Consider the following 13,131-nt stretch of genomic DNA (forward strand, 5'->3'; position numbering starts at 1 on the left):
GGCTATATGGATGAGGAAGATCCTAGTCGGGTTGTTCAGGTCACACTTGTACCCTACTATGATTTATTGTGATAACCAGAGTTGCATTAAACTCTCAGCTAATCATATGTGAAGGATACAAATTATCATTCGTATTTATATATTGATTTCCATGTTTCTTAAACCACTTTATAGAGTCTTATTCGAGAAATTATTCCATGTTTTTCTTTTCTCAGAGTAATTATTCTAGAGCCAACATGGTGAAGGTGAAAAGTTTTAAGAGATAAAGGTCTATGGTGATCCTATCAATGTCATTTTAACTAGTTTGTTCTAGATTAATCGTGTAAGAAAAGAGAAGGTTATAGTCCCAACTATGGTGAATAGTCTGAACCAAAAACTCCCTGTATTCTTTCAGAATTCAAAGAATAGTGTGGTAGGTTTGATTAGGAATTGCATGCAACTTTCTATGCTCATCTTTTCCTAGATCGGTTACTAAAAGGAGTCAAAGTCCATTCGTTCACGCCCCAACAAACTCTGTAGCACCAATTCATCCATCAGACTTCACACCACTCTATCTTCTTCACAAAAAGAGTAAAAGTTTGGAAAGCTTTCAAAAAACTTTCATCCTCATTCATCTCCACATTGTTGCACACCCTCAGCACTGACTCACTCATTTTTTTGACTCACTTCAATCCAATAACTTAGTCCACTCCATGACTTACTCCACAACATTCCACACTTAGTTTGTCCTACCCTATCCAAAAACAGAGTTTTGACTAGGGTTCTGACCTGAGCAAATATTAAACTTGGGTTTCCATATGACAATTCTTCTACACCTTGAACTTGTACAGACTCAAGACACCTGAACAAAAATTAATCTGTTCTTAAAAACAATCTGTCAATCTATGTTGCAATGTCTGAATTTTATTATTTGACACTACAAAATTCTGAATCACTCCCCCAAGGATACAACAATGAACTTAGGAATTACTGGTAAGACCTGCAAACATAAACTACCTAATCTAAACTCTAGAATCTTCTCAAGGATAGGCAATAACAAAAGTTCTTTTAAAACTCTAGAATCTTCTTAAGGATAGGAAATAACATAAATTCTTTGAATTGTACCCCAAAGGCCTCAACATTCTAATTCATTGTCAAGTGATTACTCCTTTGAATGTATAGTGTTAATTTTAAACAACTGTAGCAGGAAGTAATCTTGTAGGGAGGTTGGGAGTAAGGCCTCAATAAAAAAGGTGGGAGTTTTCTCCCTATTTAATAGATCTATCTACTTTCTCCTAAATTTGATATTTCCCCAGCACTTTCTCCAAATATAGCAAACCCGGGTAAAACTCTTTAATGTATTTGGGTTTCATCAATAATTCCATGTAAAGCCCTTTATTTGTGGCTTCATACATTATACATTATGGCTTTCTTGATTTATTGTCTTCTCTTTCTCTTGATCTTATTTGATGTTGATTTCTCTTGTTCTTCTCTAATACCAATTAACAATAGATATAGATACTCAGTTTCCTTTAAATTAGTTCAAGGTATGTCAAAAACATGTTCCACATGAAGGGACAGACAAAGGAGATTGTGATTCACACTAAACATTCCTCGAAGAATTTAGAGTCTTCCAAGATTCAAACTTCTATGGTTGGATAGTTTCATCACAAGATTTCAAGAAATTCGAAATAATAGACAAGACATGAATCGGTTAGCAATAAAACCTCTTTGATGTCGTATTTTCATATAATCTACACGCTTCTTAGAATTTTGCTCCAAATATTATCCTTATCTGAGTATAATCTCCAAAAGAGCTTATCCTATAGAGCCTTATTCGTGAGAAATCCAGAACCTAGCTTTTCAAAAACCTGATGGATCTGTATCTCAACCCCTATGCGAAACTTGGTAGCTTAGAAAATAGAATAGGCAGAAAAACATTGTTTCCAGGAGAAAATTGAAATTTGAAATAATAGACAAGACATGAATCGGTTAGCAATAAAACCTCTCTTGTGTCGTATTTTCATATAATCTACATGCTTCTCAGAATTTTGCTCCAAAGATTATCCTTATCTGAGTAGAATCTCCAAAAGAGCTTAGCCTATAGAGCCTTATTCGTGAGAAATCCAGAACCTGGCTTTTCAAAAACCTGATGGATCTGTATCTGAACCCCTATGTGAAACTTGGTAACTTAGAAAATAGAATAGGCAGAAAAACATTGTTTCCAGGAGAAAATTTGGCTCTATAACCCCAGTAAGTTTTTTGTATGGTGCAAATATGTGTGTCATCTAGAAGAATGAATTTATCGTCTTTATAAGTGGAATCTAGAAAAATAACTGGCTATAACTATAATAAGTCTATTGAATACTATAATCATGCAATTTCAAAATCAAACTTCTAAGGTGTAAGAAACATATAAATTACTTGTCCCATTTACAACTGGCCAAGTTCGGGGTCTGCTGGAAGAATTTTGTTCTTTGCCAAGTAATATCTACATAGGAGTCCAATGTTTGAAATAGAATAATTCAGAGGACTCAATTATTTTCACACATCAAGGACAACTAAGGAAGTTTACGCATTTCTAGTTGCTATGCTCTGTCAGTTGAACATTAGCAATTACTTAATCTTGCACATTCCTTCAAATCCATAGCATGTGAACATTGATGTATTGAAACTTCAATTGGGCCCCTCAATCCAATACCTCTAATAGCCTATGCAAATGGAATAAGATCTGATCGGATGGATGCTAACAATTTACATGCTAGAGCAGTTTATGTGTGATGAATGAAATTTGAGTGTGAAGATACACACATAAATTTGTATGTGTCTAGCTCTAGTAATTGGTTCTACAACTGTGATTCCGTTAGACACTAGCTACAGGAATTTCCTATAGAAAGGTTTGAATTATTTTTGGGAATTGCAATCAACTATTGTTGGACTGTTGATGAGAGATCGAATCATTTGTGTTAAAATGGTCAGTAATTGGAAGAGGTTGAAGCTAACTACATTAATTTCTAGTGAAATGATCTTAATGTTAAGCTACAAATATAAACCTAAACATGATAAAATAGTAAGTATGAAAGATGGGCAAGTTAGGATGGGGACTGGGCACTTGGGAAAAAGAGAAAAGGAAACTAAGAAAGCTCTTTCAAAGTCACATGCAGAACAAGAGGCAATGATTCTTCAATATCAAGATGTCCCCAATCTTTATTAGACTTATGAAAATAGGGAATAAATCTAGGAATAACAAGCAACTAGGCTAGGAAGTATAAAGAAGCCAAGCAACTACAAGGAATAACAAGCATTCTCCATTTAATCACATCAAGCATTCAAAAGGCATATCAAATCTCTCTCTCTACTTTGACATTGACAAACACCTAGTGGCATCCAATACATTCGCGACTTGTTCATATAGTAGCAACAAGTTCTTCTATAATGCAGGTGATTATTTAAGAGTGTCATTGCTACTGGCTATCAAAAATTGAGATGCACAAGATTGCATAAATCCTTCTTATTGCTATCTAATGACTATAAAGAATGTTTCCTAATTCATGGAGTTTTGACAACATGGACAATTTAGAGAATTTTTAGTTATCTTGATGGAAGAACAATTGTTACTCTGCACCTTCACCTTTCTCACAAGGCTAGACCTATGATAAGGACTCATCATATAACTTCACTCGAAAATGCTCTGCCTCAACAAATCCCATCGGATGACTGAAAACACACCTATCTTTTTTAGGCAGTTATCCAAGTCTTCTGATTGGATTCTTTTCAACAAATTATCTCCAGTAATTTTGGAAATACTATTTGATGCATTTAAATTATTCCTACCATAAAATATGTTGTAAACATTATATTTTTGCAAGGTTTGCTACATAAAAAATTATGTACTTGTGGCAGTTATCACATCAATCTGCCACAGACTTCAACCAACCCAAGTGATTAACAAGGATACTAAAATGTTATTTTTAATACAATATCTCACCAAACAAAACCAAAAATCTTTACATATTGTAAAAGAGAAGATAAAATCAACATAAGTGCAATTTGAGTAGGGCTTACTCTAGGCAGAAAAATATATTTCCAAAATTAGCCTGTGATAGGCAATGATCAATCATTATAGGAATCCACGTTCTTTATTCCTTTTAATATGTCTCTAATATAAAACCATAAATATTCTCTTTCTTTAATTCCATATTCATTATTTTTCAATAATGTTCCACCAATTTTCTGTGAAAGAAATGTCTCAGGGACGTGTAAAGACAACCCCCAAATTTTAGGAAAACCAAGGGTAACTTCGTTGGGGCTCTAAACATAGGGACCCCTGTACAAAATGCTAAAAATAAAAATTCGATTATATGAGAAACAATGACAAGTAAAAAACATGAATAATAAAAGCATGAAATAGATATTTACATTTGTTTTAGGGTTTTGAATTTTTGTAATTTTTAAAATGTACTTCTTCTAAGGTCATTGGACAAAAATTATGGGGCAACAACTAGGAGTGCCACGTTTTTGGAGGGCGGTGTCAGGAAACCCCTGGAAAAGGGATATGTCCCCTTCAATGTTTCCCCAAATTTTGGTAAAATGGGGACATGGGGAAACATCTCCCACTGAATTCCCTTGTCTTGGGACCATGGGAAGCATGGGGGGTGTGCCCAATGCCACCCACCATGTCCCCCCCATGTAACATTTCTTTTCAAAGTGAATGCACAGTTAGAGAGATACTTGTGAATAATCACAAAAAAACCATGCAATATATGCAACGTTGTTTGTTATTTCAAGGAAAAAAGAACAAAGTGAAGCTAGATCAAAGTGAATGTGTGGTTAGAGAGACATACTTGTGAATCATTACAAAAAAAAAACTATGCAACATGTGCAATGTTGTTTGTTCTTTCAAGGAAGAAGTACGCACTGGAAGAGATTATCACATTCTCTTCATCACCAATATTTTCAAAGAACTCTCTTAATGGCTTAACTTATTGATCAAGGGATGCAATTTTCTTCAGATCATTAGATTCTATGCCAGAGGAGCAAGATCAATTGCAATAGCTTTGAAGTTGATTCCTTCCAGTAAGGCTATAGTTTGGTACCAACATCAAGCACCGAATCCACCTCCGTGTACAACCTAAAATAAACAACCTCTAAAAACAACTATCTGTAACGAATTTATAAACAAATACTGTAGAAAAAAATAACATAACTCAATAGCTGCTTATCAAAACTTATCACTAATGGTCATTAATTATGCACATGAAAATCTGCTACAAAAAAACCATTAAACTGTTGAACATCAAATTTCTATTGTTGACCCATACCCTCGCATTTATTTTATAGAAATGAAAAGGGAAGACTAGGGTCTACAAAATTAGGTGCTCCACCTCTATGCACAAGATTTCCAAATAGGTACATAAAACAATGGTGCATTCTCTAGCTAGTAAAACCATGAAAAATAGCAAGGAAACCTCCTCATGTTAGGCACTTCTCTGCATAGAAAGTTTGATCACAAAAAATATCAGTGCAAACAACAAGAATAAAATCCTAAGTGATAGAAAAATGAATAAGGGAGGTTGACACCTGCTCTTGTACTGTGCTGAGATTCATAAGAGAGTGAAGGGATCAAATGGAACCACCTTACAAGCCCTAATTTATGTTATCAACAAGGGCATAAAAGAGCATTAGGGCAGCAGACTAAAACTCTAACAAGTGCACCCTATAGCTGATCCATAAGTGCCCTAGAGAGAGTCCATAAGTATGTTGGAGAGAAGAAAATGCAACCCATAAATAAGAGAGCAAACACTCAATATGGTGCCATAAGGTGTAATCACTTGTATTAGAGAGATAAAGAAGATCACATGATGTTAAGAATGAGTCATGAATGTTTATTTATACACAATTACTCTATTCTGGTCACTACGGATCAGCCACCTCAAGACTATTACATTGTTGCATCTGCCCATTTCAAAATTCCTGTTATGATACTTCCCGGCCTACCGCAAGTTTAGGAAAATATCAAAATCAATTCAATTTCCTCTGTGAAGATATCCTTACCCGACTATGCAAAATTATTAGATGACTTTCAAGTTTAAACGCTTTTAATCCCTTTCATAAATCTTATGTAGGCCACTATCTTAGTGTTAATGGGATATGTATGTATTATTTTATTTGTGACTTAGGGAAAAAAAATATTTTTATACTCTTTTATTTGAGACTAGCTGCACTCCTAGAATCGTCTATAAATAGATTAGAAATAGAGATGGAACTCACATAGTTTGAGTCACATAGTTCCTTTCTATTTTCTAAGTTGCATCTATGCCTATGATCTGGGCATAAATTTCACCAGTTCCCTATCTATAGAATTCGAGCATGGCAAGCTGCGTGAAAAGTGCTAAACTCTTGAACTTGTTGTTTCTATCAATTCCGTTGTGGGCTCTAGTTTTTCTGCTATGGGCTCTAGTATGCGTCCAATAATAGAAGGGGGAATAAGAACACTAGGCTTCAATTGAAGCCTTGCATGAATCTGGTTTTGTATTATCATGAGATCCTTTACAATGGCTCCAACGAGCACAACGCAACATCTACCATTGTGGTTGCTCCTCAGGGAGGAAACCTTACCACTCTCTTTAGTAGCCACGATCACAAATTCAGAGATATGGTAGTCTTCGACGATCCTCTAACACTCGACAACAATCTACACTCCCCTCCTATGGGCAGAGCTCAGGGATTATACTTCTATGACATGAAGAACACTTATAGTGCTTGGTTTTCATTCACGATTGTGATCAACTGTACTGATTATAAGGGCATGATCACATTGGCTGGGGCTGATCCAGCCACTGTTGAATACAGGGATTTATCTGTGGTGGGAGGCACCAGTGATTTTTTCATGGCAAGAGGGATCACCACCCTTTTCACCGATACGTTCGAGGGAGAGGCTTATTTCTGACTCCGTTTGAACATCACACTTTATGAGTGCTACTGATATATCCCTTAGATGATGATATAATGTTTGAGTATTGCTATGTTATTTTTTTCATTTTTCCAGGTAGCCGTATTGCATATATGGTTGCATCTTTTGTTAATCTGCTAGCCATCACTGTATTCTATTAATCTGTTGGTAGCTTGTTCTGGGCTAACTTCCCTACTGCTAGTGTGTGCACTGCTTTTTGGCTCTGAATAAAATAGAAAATGCAACCCATAAATAAGAGAGAAAACACTCGATATGGTGCCATATGGTGTAATCACTTGTATTAGAGAGATAAAGAAGATCACACAATGTTAATAATGAGTCATGAATGTTTATTTATACATAATTACTTTGTTCTGGTCACTGCAGATCAACCATCTCAAGACTATTACATTGTTGCATCTGTCCATTTCAAAAGTCTTGCTATTTTTAATATTGGAAATTTTCGCTACAACAATTCCTAGAAGTAGGTTTCTGGACCAATTCTAGGGGGTCCAACAACCAAGTTTGATTTGCCTGTGAACCAAGCCATAACCATCAGGTTTGGTTCTTGCCATGCTTACTTTGGTTTTAGCATAATGTATATGTGAGATAATCGTATATATTTTACATATAGATAGATATATGAATGTATATCTTTATGATTGCTATTGTTTTATGACTACCAGAAAATATATATACAAGATCATCATGGAAATTGGGCATAGATATTAAAAATAAATTTTGAAGAATTCTTAATGGGTTCTCCATTTGAGTAGTTTGGATTGTGGCCTACCATCTCATCTACCCATGTTCAAGTTTCCCGAAGCATGATCTAGCCTGTATTGTTTAAGTTAGGTTCAAGAAGGAGGCATCCCCAAATAATCTCGGCTAAAAAAAGTTGAATTTTAAAATATCTAGGAGTTTTTACCTATCCTATATAATCAAGTTCTCAAAATTTAAATGGTTATTGTTGTACAGATGGAACTTCAAAACCAGTGCAGATGATCCCAATCCAAAAGGATCTTTCCACTACGGGAAAATCAACATTACTGGAGAAATAATCCTCTCAAACTTAGCCCCCATCATCAATGGCAAACAATGTTATGAAGTGAATGGTGATTTCTACTTGCGTTCCAAAACACCATTGCAACTTGCAGATTACTACAACATAAGTATAGTGTTTTTCATTGGTGGCATTCCAGTGGAAGTCGCTACCATTAGAGTGTGATTCAGAAGTATTGAGGAGCTTATGTTTTGAGGAGTTGCGTACAAGACTACAAAGTGTAGTCAAGGTCTGAGAAGGAGAACAAGTAGGAAAATTTGAGGATTTTCCCACTAGAAATAGGGCTACGATTTTACAAACCCTAGTAATGCAATCATTCTATAAATCTATATATCTCTATGACTAGAGCTAGAGCTACAGACTAAATAAAAAAGTCTCTAAGGCTTATAGTCCATGTAGCTCTAATGCAATGACTACAGCTAGTACCTTATAATAAGGCTTGACATGCCCTTAACAACCACTAGACGATATTGATTTCTCAATGGCCTCAGGTTCTCGGTCAGGGCAGGCACAAAGAAGTTGGAATTTCCAAAACTTTATCTATAATTCGATGGAACCGCAGAACTTCTACACTCTTGAGCCTAGACCTCGGCAGAACCACTACCCTCAAAATATACCTCAACCCTATATACTCTAACTCAATCTCGATCTATATTGATACAGAGCCTTGGGTGGGAATATTCTTACCTGGGGGACTGGAAGCCACGATTTTGCTGCGAGTTTTGCTGCTCGGTTTGCATAATATCATATATAATGCCAGTTACCCGCCTATGTAGGGGCCTTATTCAAGTTGATCTACTTATTGCTACTTCAACACCACCAAGGCCTTAACACCTAAATCATGCAAATTAGGTATGGAAGTGGAAACAACCTCCAACAAAGTACATTTATTCACAAACCCTACAAACTCTAGATTTGAAATACATTCCTGTGGTTGGTTACCGTTCCCTAAATATTTTTTTAAGGGATTTGGAGGGCAACTCGACATCTTAGTCCTGTAATTGATCCATACATTTAGAAATATTTAAGTGCTTGATTACATGTTTGAAGAGGAAAAATGAGAGAAAGGAGGAGTGCACGGGACCTGAGATTTTGGTATTTTTGCGTGAGCATTTCATTCCAAAATCTGCACACCATGAATGCTAAGAGAAAATCCTATGGTTTTCTTAACAGTGTCAAGATGAGGAGGGACAACAATTACAGCGGCTTCTACGACTTCTGGCAATCTCCACGCTACTCTCCATTTTCCCCTTTGGTTATGGGCTCCCCTCTATTGAATCAATTGAGCAACTTTGTTAAATCAATTGAGCGAGTGGCAAGAATAGGAAATCCACGCTTTGGTTATGGGCTCCCCTCTACTGAATTAATTTCACGAGCGAGTAGAAAGAATAGAAAATCCAAATAGTAAATCCACCCTTTGGTTATGGGCTCCCCTCTACTGAATCAATTGCGTGAGCGAGTAGAAAGAATAGAAAATCCAAAGGGCTATGGGCATGGAAAAATTTAGGGGCTAATATTCGCAGGTGGGTTAATTTTCCATGATTTTTCCAAAAAAAAGTTTTGCCAATTTCCATTTTTTCGAAAAATGATTCGCCCAAATTTTACAGTTTAAAATTAGTTTACCTTAAGAATCGCCAACATTATATAGACACTATATATAAAATCATTTTAAATTTGAATAATTTAGAAATATATCAATAAAAAATTTATAGTTTGTATATTAGGGATTAGTGAGATTCGCCAATGTTTTTAAGCTTCAAGATAATTTTCCATCCTTAAAATTTTCCTTGGCTATGGGAAACTTGTTTGTATTGCAAAAATTATAGTTTTACTATAGGAAAAGACATTTAAACGATTTGAAAAAGCGTTTGAAACAAAACAATTTTTTATCGTGCAAAATATATAAAGGGGGTTAGAGTTATAATTGGTTCTTATTTATATAAAGGGTTAGAGTTACAATTCGTTTTCATTCAAAAGAATTACATTACACAAAAATTATTGAACAACTATAGCAAAATACATTTAGACGATTTGAAAAAGAGTTTCAAACAAAACAATTTTTGATCATGCAAAATATATAAAGGGGATTAGAGTTACAATTGGTTTTCATTTAGAAGAATTATATTTTTTTCAGTTGCATTTTTATATCCATTATTATTATAGAAAAGGTTAATGCATATTTAATATTAATATAATACGCACAAATTATTGAACAACTATAAGAAAATACATTTAGACGACTTGAAAAAGAGTTTGAAACAAAACAATTTTTGATCGTGCAAAATATAGGAAGGGTGTTAGAGTTATAATTGGTTTTCATTTAGAAGAATTAGATTCTTTCTAGTTGCATTTTTTATATCCATTACTATTATGACAAAGGTTAATGAATATTTAATATTGAGATAATACGCACAAATTATTGAACAAATATAGGAAAATACATTTAGACGAATTGAAAAAGAGTCTGAAACAAAAGAAATTTTGATCATGCACAATATATAAAGGGTGTTAGAGTTACAATTGGTTCTCATTTAGAAGGATTAGATTTTTTCCGGTTCCATTTTTTTATATCCATTATTATTATGGCAAAGGTTAATGCATATTTACTATTATGATTTCTATATAGGGAGTGAAAATATTGTTAGGAGGATCTATTAATTTTGGGGTGACATAAGATCCATAAGCATCAATAAAGAAAATATATGCAATATCACATAGTAGTGTGAGAGATCATGTTGGGATGAAGATACTTTTGACAAAGGGTGTTGTGCTTATTATTTGGGATAATCTTCATTAATGGTTCCTCTAGGGGATCTTGACAATATCTTCACCTATGGAAAGGTATCTTGATATTATTAGCACAAGACAAACTAGATAAAGTGATGAGTGACATTGATTTTCATGATCTATAGTTCATGCAGTATATCATGAAAAAGGCCTTTTGCATGTCCACCAACTTCTCTAATGATTTTGCATAGAAAAACATAAAATATTGATGATTGGTTGCCATAATATATCTAAAGGATCTAATATACATGTAAATATGCAGGTCACTTTTAAAGACCTAACTATATGGAAGAACTAATTTACCTTCTGGCCTAAGATACTTATTGAAGAAAATGTTGATATGGAGGGCCATATTGAGATTACTTCCATTTGGTACAAGATATAATATCTAAATCAGTGCAAAATTGGGTGTTAATTTAATTTAGTATATGTTGGGATACATGTTTCACCATATCAGAGGAGAAACTCCTACGAAATGAGGGTATAAGGGAGAGCTCTCACACCAAGTCGAAGGTTTGTTAATTTCATGGTCTCTCGTATGGATGCCATTTCCATTCCTCAATTGCATGCTCATATTAATAAATGACAACCAATAAACTAATGCAATAATGTATTTGGAATTTCCTTGCAAAAAAAAATAACTTCTTGTTTGACCCCTTTCCGTAGTGAAAGTAGAATTCTTTCTCTAAACTAGCCCAACTTAGCTAAAAGATAAATGTATAATTTAAATACAAATATGATAATAAACAACATCAATTTAATTTTTTCTCTTCATATGGTGTCACTTGTGTAATTTGAATTGATATGTTAAATCTACTGAAGTGCCTTTACTAATCCTAATAGGTAGTACTAGTGGACTGCAATTCCAATATGAACAAATATCATTCCACTATGGAGATTTATATATTTAGAAGTCATTAATAAATGTTAGTTCTTGAAATGTCTCTCAAGAAAGGAACCTATTAAACTAAATGGAGAAATAAAATGCATTGAGGTATAAAACAATTTCCATGCACACCATAAAAATAGGCTACTTCTAATATTTGTCCTCGTGCCATTAATAAATTTTCCCTTATTAACTAATTGATATTGTGATTTTTAAATTATTTGATAAATTGGAATATATCAACCACTAATTATACATGTTTTTTATTTCAATGTTTTTAATAATAAAGTGTCAAAGGTTTAGTTAAGAGCTAGTAGCAATAAGGATTAGTTCAATTGGTAAATTATCTTGCAAAAGAGTTCATAGAGTTCTCGATACAAAATCTTATTAATTCCCTTATGGTTACTAGTTGGTATTTTAACTTCCAGTTACTATTGTGATCCATTTGAAGACCACGAAAGGGGGTAAATCTATGGGGATTGACAATCGCGCACCAACCTCCCTTAGCACTTTTAATACATTTGTTAGTGAGGAAGAAAAAAATTAAAAAATGAAATGAACAATAGTTCATTTACTAAGTAATAGACAAATATTAATTATATATAAGATATATATGATAAAATATAATGGAGCCATTTGTAACATCCACTCCCCAAGTATTTTATGTTAGGATTAGTTATTATCATACCTACTAAAAGATTGATTGCTTGGTAATTTCTTGTTGATATTAATACTATACATACAAGGTATCTGTATGTTATCTACATACCCATAACTCACATGGATACGCTAGTATTCTATGGTCTATTATGCTAGATGATTGATTAATTATTAAGCTTATGGTTAGTTTTAAGATTGATTAAGCTTGACTACGATTTTAAGTATAAATTTATGAATAATTTAATATTAAATTAATTTTGGCCCTCTCATGACTCTTTGATTTTGATTAAATAACTAAAATTGTTTGATTAGTTATTGTGTATTAATTCTTATAATTTGATGGGTGGGGGGCGGAGAGAGAATGTCAGTTATGGGACTTAAAGAATGGGTAGGTGAACCATTAATGGGTAATAAATATTTTCAGGAACAAGAGGGAATAAGTCTTGGAAAGAGATGATGGTGAGAAGGAAATCTAGTCATTTTCTGATATTTCGGTTTGTTGAAGTTTTGGGGAGATAGGAGAGGAATATAGTTGAAAGAGTTTGGATACTAAGGGTTTTCTAAGGAGGATAAGAGAGGTAATAGGAACTTCATGATTTGAGCACATGGCTTGAAAACATTATGGGTGGCAATTAGTCCTTCGACACAGAGGGTTAGAGAATTTGTGGAGGTTCCTAGGATGTCGGAAAGGTTGTTCCTAGTTGGTTGGGTCACAAATTTAGTCAGGTGGGCTTGAAGGTTGTGGGAAGGAAAGTAACTTCATGGACCTCACTAATTTAAATCTTGTTTCTTTGTATAATTTTT

General features: G+C 34.0%; 1 pseudogene; it reads left to right on the forward strand.

The window, feature by feature from the left end:
* The window catches only part of LOC149142731 (disease resistance response protein 206-like), a 44,314-nt pseudogene extending 37,350 nt beyond the window's left edge, over nucleotides 1–6,964 (forward strand).
* The last annotated feature ends 6,167 nt before the right edge of the window (nucleotides 6,965–13,131 follow it).

Source organism: Pinus tabuliformis, chromosome X (assembly GCF_031772625.1).
Source record: "Pinus tabuliformis cultivar Carrire ecotype Pingquan chromosome X, CPIR1, whole genome shotgun sequence".
Classification (NCBI taxonomy): Eukaryota; Viridiplantae; Streptophyta; class Pinopsida; order Pinales; family Pinaceae; genus Pinus; species Pinus tabuliformis.